General features: G+C 36.1%; 1 pseudogene; it reads left to right on the top strand.

The window, feature by feature from the left end:
• The first annotated feature begins 6,816 nt into the window (after window positions 1-6,816).
• On the top strand, window positions 6,817-8,884 carry LOC144308868 (melanoma-associated antigen D1 pseudogene; annotated as a pseudogene).
• Window positions 8,885-10,715: the final 1,831 nt, after the last annotated feature.

The following is a 10,715-nucleotide window of genomic DNA, read 5'->3' as shown; positions in this document are numbered from 1 at the left end:
CCTTATGTGTGTACTTTGCTACAGAAAAGGATGTGGTATAAGAGATAAAAGTTCAAGGGCCAAAAAAAGATTTAAGAAGATTCTTACAGTTAAACCTCAATTTGTTTTTTATTCTTATCAAAATAATTTTAGGGAAGGACTAAGACTGATAATATTTTTGTATTTTACTTGGGAAAGTTTACTGTTTATGAAATGAAGATTCACTTTTTTAAATCATTAAAGGTAATTATTCACATGTATAAAGATATATGGCTTTCAGTGCAATAAAATCATTGTTTTCCAGAAAGCAGTTGGTGTTCTCTCATTTGTATTTATAGGTTTAACTGCATAGCTGTCATGGTCTATATCAGCTATTTATTAAATATTGTTACATGCTAAAAGCCTATATAATATAGCTTTATTACTCCATATCATTTTTCAGAAAACACATATCCAGAATCTTATTCTTTAAAATAATTTATTATTTTATGTATTTATTTTATTTATTTTTTAAAATTTTTATTTATTTATTCATGAGAGACAGAGAGAGAAAGAGAGAGAGACACACACAGACAGAGGGAGAAGCAAGCTCCATGCAGGGAGCCCGATGTGGGACTCAATCCCGGGACTCCAGGATCATGCCCTGGGCCGAAGGCAGGCACTAAACCACTGAGCCACCCAGGGATCCCTATTTTTATGTTTTTAAACATGTGCTCCAATTTTAAAAATAGAATAAAATAATGATTTGGAAGAATAACAATAAAATTCATAAAATGAACCAAATATCAATAATTTATTATTAGTCATATTATATTTTACACATTTAAGAACAATGTAGGGAAGATATGGATTGGGAAGGAGAACAAGAAATGTATTTTTATAGGTTAAATCACCAACCAGCAGTATATCCAAGTATTTCCAGTTTATCTTCCAGCAATGGTTGTGGTTTATATTTAACAACAACAACAACAACAACAAAAACCCAAAATATAAAAAGTAGCTTGAAATAGTAGGAAAAATGTGTTACATTGAATTAGCCACCACTTTTTTTCAACACAAGCTATCTGTAAGGTGTAATCAAAGCTTTTAATATCAACCAATTTTTGTTCTGTCTTCATGGAAATTTTAAAAAAGAAAATTTATAGCAAGTCCATCAAAATATTAAGAAAAACAAAGACAAACCAGGTTGACCCATACTAACTTAGGTTTATAATTTATCCACCACAGTAGCTACCATTTAATAATTACAGAGTCTACCACTGACACGAGTGGCCTGAGATTGTGTATAGGAGTCAATGTATTTACTGCCATGTTTTTGTGACATATTTTTGTCAGATTTTGTTGTAGCACTGCCTTCCTCTCCTATTTTGTAACTTCCACTTCCACTTGATAGAATATGGTAAGTTGGTTAAAATTGGTATTAATGAGAAGTGTAAGTAGTAAAAGACTTTCTACCTTCCAAACAAGTAGAAAAAAAGATCTGGGGTCATAAATAGTTAAGGAAGGGTGAATGAGGAGAAAAATTGCTAGAGGAAACAATGTTTGTGAGATGCTACCACTGCCTGCCTCCTTTGTCAAGAAGAGTGAATCCTGAATACAACCTTCTAGAGTGGAAGCTTTAGGTTTCTTTTCTTACTTTCAATTGAAGTTCATAATTGCAGAATCCATTTATACTTAAGAGTTAAAAAGAGGTAGTAGGCATGTCTGTTTCAACCATCATCATCTAAATGAATGTTTCTCAAAGCATGGATCACAACCCTTTAATGAGTTAAGAAATCAATTTAATAGGTCATTGCCATTATTATGGTTAAGTAATAGAATATAATATACCAAAGTACATCACATGTGATAAGGTAAATATTGCTTTATAAAATTTTGGCTTCAATTGTATAAATAGAAAACATATGTGCTTACTGGTCATAGTGTAAAATGTATTTCTTCAGTTTGAAATAGTTATATATATTCTTAGTTTATTTGTGTGTATCATTAAACTTGAAATAAATATCAATACTGAAGATAAAAATATTTTTATGTTTAGATATTCATGCTATTATTCTAAATCTATTTATATAAGCAAATTTACCTTACAAGTAATGGCATAAGTTAGAATTTTACTGTAAGATACTGTTTTGACAAATAGTATAACACAATAGGTTTGAGAGAAAACCTTCCTGAGTACCAACCCCGGATGAATCATTTATTTATAAGCTGTGTGACCACACAAAATTTGCATGGCACTCCAATTTCCTCAGCTGTAAAATAAAACATTCTATTTTTTGGATATTGTAAGAAATAAATGAGATAAGTTGACAAAAGAACAGTTCATCAACTAATATTTACTGAACACTCACTAAGTGCTAGATATTGTTTTAAGTTTTTTAATCAACTTAATACTTTCTGGGTCATATTATTGTTTTTCTGGCTCAATGAGAAATCTCTATTATCTCAGTTCTTTTTTTCTTTGTCTCACAAATTTGGCCTGAATGCACTCTAAAATCACCACTCAATACTTTATATAGTCTAAGCAGATGTACAGAAACATCACAGTGTATTTGTATTGGATTATGTTAGGTATTTCAAGATATAAATGAATATATATATATATATATATACACACACACACACAGAACATTGATATACATCATACATATAAACAATAATGTACATATGTATACACTATATTAGTATTTTTGTCTCTATTTCTAGACCCTGAAGTCCTGATTTCTGTGGCTCCTCTAACCATTTTTAGTTTCTCCAGCATCCTTTTAAGCTATATGAGCTAATTATATTCTTGGTTTTAATTTAACTTAATTTGAGTAGATTCTTGCCACTTGGAGCTAAGTGGGTCCTGATTAGTCACTTCTGTAAACATATGCAAATAAAGCCAGTCATCCTGTCACCTGGCTTTTTGTAGTGTTTCCCCCTTGAGTCTCTTAAGAAATTTATTGTTCTCTATGGTTGGTATTCTTGTCACATAATAAATCCTGCATTTGTTTTTAGTATGGAAACAGTTACACTGCCTAAAGGGGTGTAGCAGGGGTTAGTGACTAAATGCTGTTTAGAACAATTATAACTATTTCTGTAGATGAGATATGGCACTTCTGATGCAGTTACACTATGTGATTAAGATTGTATATGTTTGTATGTGTGCATGTGTATATGTATAGGGAAGTGGTGTTGTGTGTATTTGGAGGGTCCAGAGAATGTCCAGAAAAGGAAAGCTAAAGAACTTTTAGTCGGCCCACCAATGAAATAACAGTGCTTATCAAAAGCAGCAAATATTGCTATTTTTTATTTTAAAATTTTGTTTCTACTATCTATTAGGAAATATTTTGACCAATTATTTTCAAGGGACTTCTATTATCCACATTGGAAGTCCTATATCTGGAATAAGTGGAAGTGGGAAAAGTGCCAAAAGCACTAAATTACAAAGTAAGTATACATAAAGCATGTAAGATTAAGTTTTTATGGTTGCAGAATAATATTGATCCAATGTTACCCCAAAATAATCTTTAAGTATGATTTCTTACTGCTTCTCTGTATATTCACTTGCAGCAAAATATATCTGTTCCAGAATTCAAGAAGGCAAGTTAAGTCCTTGTTTGGGAAGTTGTTTACTTGGTTATTTATAATCATGTAGAATGAGCAAACAATTGATTGGCTGAAGTTCTTATTTTTTCAACTTATTTCAGCATCATGCAAAATTAAACTAATGTGTGAAAGAGTTTTCCTTTTTATATTGTTTTTGTGGTTGCTGTTGTCATTACTTTCTCTTCTTTTTTGGACAAAGGTTTTCCCTTATAGGTCCCTATAACACTACTTCTGAATGCAGTTTTCTTAAAATGCTAGTATAGATTACCAGCAAATACTGAATGACTGCTGTGGTATTCCACAGATGTATTTTCCCATAAGACGTTCAGTGTAATATGGCAAAGGATAAATAAGAATAATTTTAGAACAGTTATGCTGCAAGCATTAACACTAGAGTATTGAGAATTCTGCCCTAAAATCTGAAGCTAAAAAATAAATTGTTTAAGTTACTATGGAAAGAAGCTAACGGACTCCTATAGGGAATATATTTTCTCATCAATCAACAAGCATTTTTTTTCTTATAGTAATAGAGAACTATTGATTTAATATGCATAAATTGAGGATAGGAGGAAAAAGTGAGTTAAATGTTTATCATGTGAGGCCTGGTAATTTCCTTTCAACCACCTTTGATATGAAACACGTTCTCTTTATGAATGAGACCCTAAATCTTTATCCATTATTTTCAACAACTATCTTCTTTTTTTAATTTTTTTTTATTTATTTATGATAGTCACAGAGAGAGAGAGAGAGAGGCAGAGACATAGGCAGAGGGAGAAGCAGGCTCCATGCACCAGGAGTCCGACGTGGGACTCTATCCCGGGTCTCCAAGATCGCGCCCTGGGCCAAAGGCAGGCGCTAAACCGCTGCGCCACCCAGGAATCCCCAACAACTATCTTCTTGAATCTCAGATTACTGTCATCAAAGACCTACTTATTTTCCAGAGAGATAAATTATATTATGAGACAGGATAGCTACTTAACTTCTGGACTATCTAACTCCTCCATGTGTATAGAGTGCATTTAATACAATACGTTGTACAGTAATTACTAATAAAAGAAATGTGTATTTAGATCAAAATTCTGTGTTAAGTTTCATATGAGTGAGGTTAATGAATTTCAGGAAAAAATGTACGATGATGCTTTTTTCATTCAGTTCTAGTGAGATTTGATTTCTTTTATCAGACTAACTAATTTCGGTACCTGCCCTTTTCTTATCACAATAATTTATAATAAGTGGAAACACAGGAGACATTTTTGATTAGTTGAGAAATAGCAGGTTGACCAGTGACTTTTACATGCTTGAATTGTCCATCCACAAGTTTTTTAAAACAAAATAAATGTGATAGAAAATATAGTTCTTTTCTGAAGAAGCATGTTTGATTAAAAATTCATCCACTGGTTTGACTAGTAACTGCTTCATATACACATGAGGTCTTTTCTAGATTAACTTTATAATTACAAAATAAATTTATAAGTGTTGTGGAAGGTGCAAAATGTCTTATGAAAAACCTTAAGGAAAGCAAGCACTTAACACATCAGGACTTGACATCACATTGCACAGCAACCAGTGAATTAAGTAATCTTCCTGAACAGTCTAAGTATTACCTAAAAATAATAATAAGCAAATTTGTTAACCAGAAAAAATTTTGCAAAGGAATTAAAAGATAACCAACCAATACATACTATCAGTACAAGATTTCAAAGGGACATCTCTTAAACAAAACAAGGTCCCACTTTTGAATTATAGGCATATCTTGTTTTATTGCACTTTGTTTAATCATATTTTGAAGGTATTGCATTTTTTTACAAATTAACATTTGTGATGACCCTGATTTGAACAAGTCTATCAGTGCCATTTTTTTCCAACATCTGCTAACCTCATGTCTGTGTCACATTTTGGTAATTTTTTTTACAATTTTATTTATTTATTCATGAGAGCACCGAGAGAGGCAGAGACATAGGCAGAGGGAGGAGAAGTAGGCTCCATGCAGGAGCCCAATGCAGGACTCGATCCCAGAACTCTGGGATACATCCTGAGCCGAAGGCAGATGCTCAACCGCTGAGCCACCCAGGCATCCCACATTTTGGTAATTCTCACAATATTTCAAACCTCTTCATTATTATTATATTATATTATATTATATTATATTATATTATATTATATTAATGGTGATTAATGATTATTGATGTTGCTATTGTAATTGCTTTGGGGTGCCACAAATCACACCCATATAAATGATGAATTTAATCAATAAATATGTGTATATTCTGACTGCTCCACTAACTGACTGTTCCCCTATCACACTCCCTCTTCTCAGTTCTTCCAATTCCCTGAGAAACAATATTGAGATTAGGTCAATTAATAACTCTACAATGGCCTCTAGGTGTTCAAGTGATAGGAAGAGTCACATGTTTCTCATTTTAAATCAAAAGCTTAAAATGATTAAGCTCAGTGAGGAAGACACATTGAGAACCAAGAAAAGCTAAAAGCTAGTCCTCTTGTGTCAAACAGTTAGTCAAGTTGTAAATGCAAAGGAAAAGTTCTTGATGGAAATTTAAAAAAAAAGCTCTTTCCAGTAAACATACCAATGATATATTTATTGTTGATACAGAGAAAGTTTTAGTGGTCTGAATAGAAGATCAAGCTAGCTGTGACATTCCCTTAAACCAAAGCCTAATCCAGAGTAAGGCCCTGATTCTTTTCAATTCTATGAAGCCTAAAAAATGTGAGTAAGCTGTAAAAGAAAGCTAGCAGAGGTTGGTTCATGAGGTTTAAGGAAGAAGCTGTCTCCTTAATATAAAAGTGCAAGGTGAAGCAGTAAGTGCTGCATCAAGTTATCCAGAAGATCTAGCTCAGATAATTAATGAAGGTGATTACATTAAAAAAGATTTTCCAAACAGCCTTCTATTGGAAGGAGATACCATCTAGGACTCTCAAAGGTAGAAAGGAGAAGTCAATGCCTTGATTTAAAGCTTCAAAGGACAGGCTGACTCTCTTATTAAGGGCTAATGCAGCTGGTGACTTTAAGTTGATGCCAATGCTCATTCCAAAAATCCTAGGGCCCTTAAGAATTATGTTTATTCTGGGCTGCTATACTGTCATTTTCTCCTGAACAAAGAAAGGGTACAGCTAGAGAGAGCCAAGCACAGCAATCCTGATCTTCTGAGTGGTAAAGAGGGGAGGCAATGAGGGGATTGGGGTTGGAATCTGAGGCAAGGCTCTGTTCTTGACAGAGGGACAGAAGCCATGGCCTAGAAAATGGACTGTGGTGTGGGCCTCCTACACTTCTAGGCTGAGGCAGAAGATGGCACTTTGTTGGAGGTCATCCAGATCTTGGAGGCACCACCTACCAACCAGGCCACAGCAGCTGGGGCAAATGCTAGTCCCCAGAGTTCACAGTCCCCAAAAGCCAATGAGATGGCTGATGTTCAGGCTTTAACAGCTGCCACTAGGTCCAAAACAAATTTTAAGGCTCAGAACACCACCACAAAAGGCCCAAATCATGCCTTTGATTTCTCTTAGGGTTTCAATGCCAAAGAGATACCCAATGTGGCACCTAAGGCAGCCTATAAATCCCAGAATGCCACCCCAAAGGGCCCAAATGGTGCTTAGGATTTTTCTGAAACCACTAAGGCCTTAACAGCTGATATCCAGATCCAGAATATTGACCAAGCCAAGATGGCCACTTCCAAGACTGAGGCACAATCCACCTAAGTGTCTCTGAATCTGATGGTGCAGCTGCACAGATAGCAGTTGCTTCCTACGATCAGACTCTGGAGTCCAGGGCCATAATTTGGGGTGAGAGGACCTGTAAGATAAATAACTTGAATGTGAATGAGAACAGCAGTGGGAATCAGAGGAGGGCTCCACTGGCTCCAGGGACTTGAGGGTCTGCATCAGTTACAGTTACTACTCAGAACCCATATGGTGCACCCCCAAACTGCTCTAGCAGACCCCATTGGCCTGGCAGAACCCATCAGGTAGATCCTACCAACACGTCGGAGCTTCCCAGCTAGGCAGACCCAAACAGGCTGGCAAAACTCAGCTGCCTGACGGAAACCCATTGTCTGGCCTGGTATGGTTGTCTGGCTGAACGCACTGGCTTAGCAGGATCCACCTGGATGGCAGAACCCATGACGCTGCGATGGTCCTCCAGATTGGCAAAGCCTTCCTATCCCTACCACCAGCCTGGCTTCTGCTGCCTAATTGGTCACTTCCCACCGACTGGCCACACCCACCTAACTGGTAGAACATGCGACCTTCTCCCATCTTGCGTGCCTCACAGAACCTGGGTTCCTCACAGTCACAAGATACAGCCCTTCTTCAGGAAATAACAACTAAGTTGGCTGAATACCTGATGCTTAAAGATTACACTAAGGTGCCCATCAGATGCTCAGAAATACTGAAGAATATCATCCATGAATACACTGATGTTTATACAGGAGAAGAAATTTGGGATTCAATTGAAGGAGATTGACAAAGAAGAACACCTATATATTTTCATCAGTACCCCTGAGTCCCTGACTGATATACTAGAGACAATTGAAGACACACCTAAGCCCAATAACACTGTCTTAGTGATATGAGGCATCATCTTCAGGATTGGCAACCACGCCAGTGAAGTTGTTCTCTGGGAGGCATTATGCAAGATGGCACTGCATTCTGGAATGAGATTGATCTCCTTGGAGATCTAAGGAAGCTTCTCACTTATAAGTTTGTAAAGCAAAAGTACCTGTATTACAGATGAGTGCCCAACAGCAACCCTCCTGAGTATGAGTTCCTCTGGGACCTCTGTTCCTACCATGAAACCAGCAGATGAAAATGCTGAGATAGAGATTCCGAAGAGAGATCCTTGGAACTGGACTGCACAGTTCATGGAGACTGCAGATGAGGCCTTGGGTTTTCTGGATGCTGCTGCAGCTGAGGCTAAGGACCAGGCTGAAGGGAGAACTTGCAAGGGTATTAGAGATGAAGCTGTAGCTGGGCCCTGTAGCTGAGATGACATTGAGTTTGAGCTGCTGATCTGGCATCAGGAAGGAGATTTTGGCGAAACCTGGTCTAGAATCCCATTTACCTTCTGGGCCAGATACCACCAGAATGCCTACTCTGATTTTGTCAGACCTTCACTGGCCCCATTATTGGCCCTGGTGGTACAGTCAATGCCAACTCTGCTTCCAACTTTGGTGTCACTGGTTTATTCTGGGTTGAGTGAGATGTTGATGTTGCTAGTCAGCTGCAATAGTCTTTCCCCTGAGTGAGGCTGAAGCCTCAAATTTCTTCTAAACACAGCTATCTAGAAAGCCACATCCTCTTGACTAAAAGTGGCATGTAGGACAAATTTACTTGCTCTTCCTTGTCTGTTGCCTTTCTTTCCCCTTGTGTGCTGTCAAGTTTTGGTATCAAATATAAACTTTGGAACAGCAAAGTGAAAAAAAAATCTATTCTGCCTGTGCTCCATAAATAGAACAAAGGGCCTGAATGGCAGAATATCTGCTTGTAATATGGTTTACTGAATGTTCCAAGCCCACTGTTGATAACTACTTCTTAGAAACAAACAAAAATAAAGGTTCGTTTCAAAATATCACTGCACATTGATAATGCACCTGATCACCCAAGCGCTCTGATGAAGATGTACAGTGAAACTAATGTTGTTTTTGTGCCTCTAACACAACATCCATTCTGTGGCCCATGGATCAAAGAGTAATTTTGACTTTCGAGTCTTATTACTGAAGAGATACATTTTGTGAGACTATAGCTGCCATAGATAATGATTCCTCTAATGGATCTAAGCAACGTAAATTGAAAACCCTCTGGAAAGGATTCCCCATTCTAGATGCCATTAAGAACATTTCTGATTCATGAGAAGAGGTCAAAATATCAACATTAACAGGATTTTGGAAGATGTTGATTCTAAAACTCATGGAGAACTTTGAGGGGATCAAGACTGCAGTGGGAAAAATAACTGCAGATTTGTTGGAAATCACAAGAGAACTAGAATTAGAAGTGGACCCTGAAGATGTGCCTGAATTTTCCAGAATCTCATGATGAAAGTTTAACAGGTGAAGAGTTAATTTTTATGGAAGACCAAAGAAAGTCGTTTCTTGAGATGAAATCTACACCTGGTGAAGATGCTATGAAAATTGTTGAAATGACAGCAATCATTTAGGATATTATATAAAGTTAGTTGATAAAGTAGTAACTGCACTTGAGAGGACTGACCAATTTTGAAAGACACTCTACCATGGGTGAAATGTTATCAAATAGCATCACACACTACAGAGATATCATTTGTGAGAGGAAGAATCAATCAATGTGGTTCAATTTCACTGATATTTTAAATTGCCACAGCCATTCCCATCATCAGCAACCACTACTCTGCTCAAGTAGCCATCAACTTGAAGCAAGAACCTCCACCAGGCAAAAAATTATGACTCCCTGGAAGCTCAGATGATGGTTAGCATGTTTTAGCAATAAGGAATTTTTTAATCAAGGTGTGTGCATTTTTCAGGCATAATGCTACTACACAGTTAATATATTTCAGTATAGTGTAAATATAACTTTTACATACACTAGGAAACAAAAAAATAATTTGACTAGCTTTATTACAATTTAAACTTTATTACAGTGGTCTGAAACCAATTTTCAACTGTCTCTGAGATACACCTGTAGAGGGTAGATCATTCCCCACTTAATTCTTCTCCCATACAGTAACATCTTTCTCTCCTTTGAGGTTATATATGACTTTATAGTATCTCTGTTTGGGCAGTTATGACTTTCTACGGTCTCATTTTCCTCCATTATAATGCAAGTTCTTTTAGGGACCTGATTTTTTGTGTTTGTATCCTTCACAGTTCCTTGTATATAGAAAGGGCAAAATAGTTGTTAACAAATAAATCCCTTGGGTGACCATAGATTCATTCAAAAAGTCCAGAATGATAGGAGGTAGCCTCTATAACAATAAAGCATTTTTAAGATGTTTTAAGTTTTAAAACAATAAACAGAAGTTTTAAGATGAACTAAAAGTATTAGAAAATTGATAATATAAATTGTTATATTTCAAGAAATGATACAAATAAAAAAAGAAAAAATCATTAAGTTTTTATTCAGCAAGTATTGAACTCCTGCAGTATACTACTTTATTAGGA

Source organism: Canis aureus, chromosome X (genome assembly GCF_053574225.1).
Source record: "Canis aureus isolate CA01 chromosome X, VMU_Caureus_v.1.0, whole genome shotgun sequence".
Lineage (NCBI taxonomy): Eukaryota > Metazoa > Chordata > Mammalia > Carnivora > Canidae > Canis > Canis aureus.
This window is presented reverse-complemented; position numbering and strand designations above follow the sequence as displayed.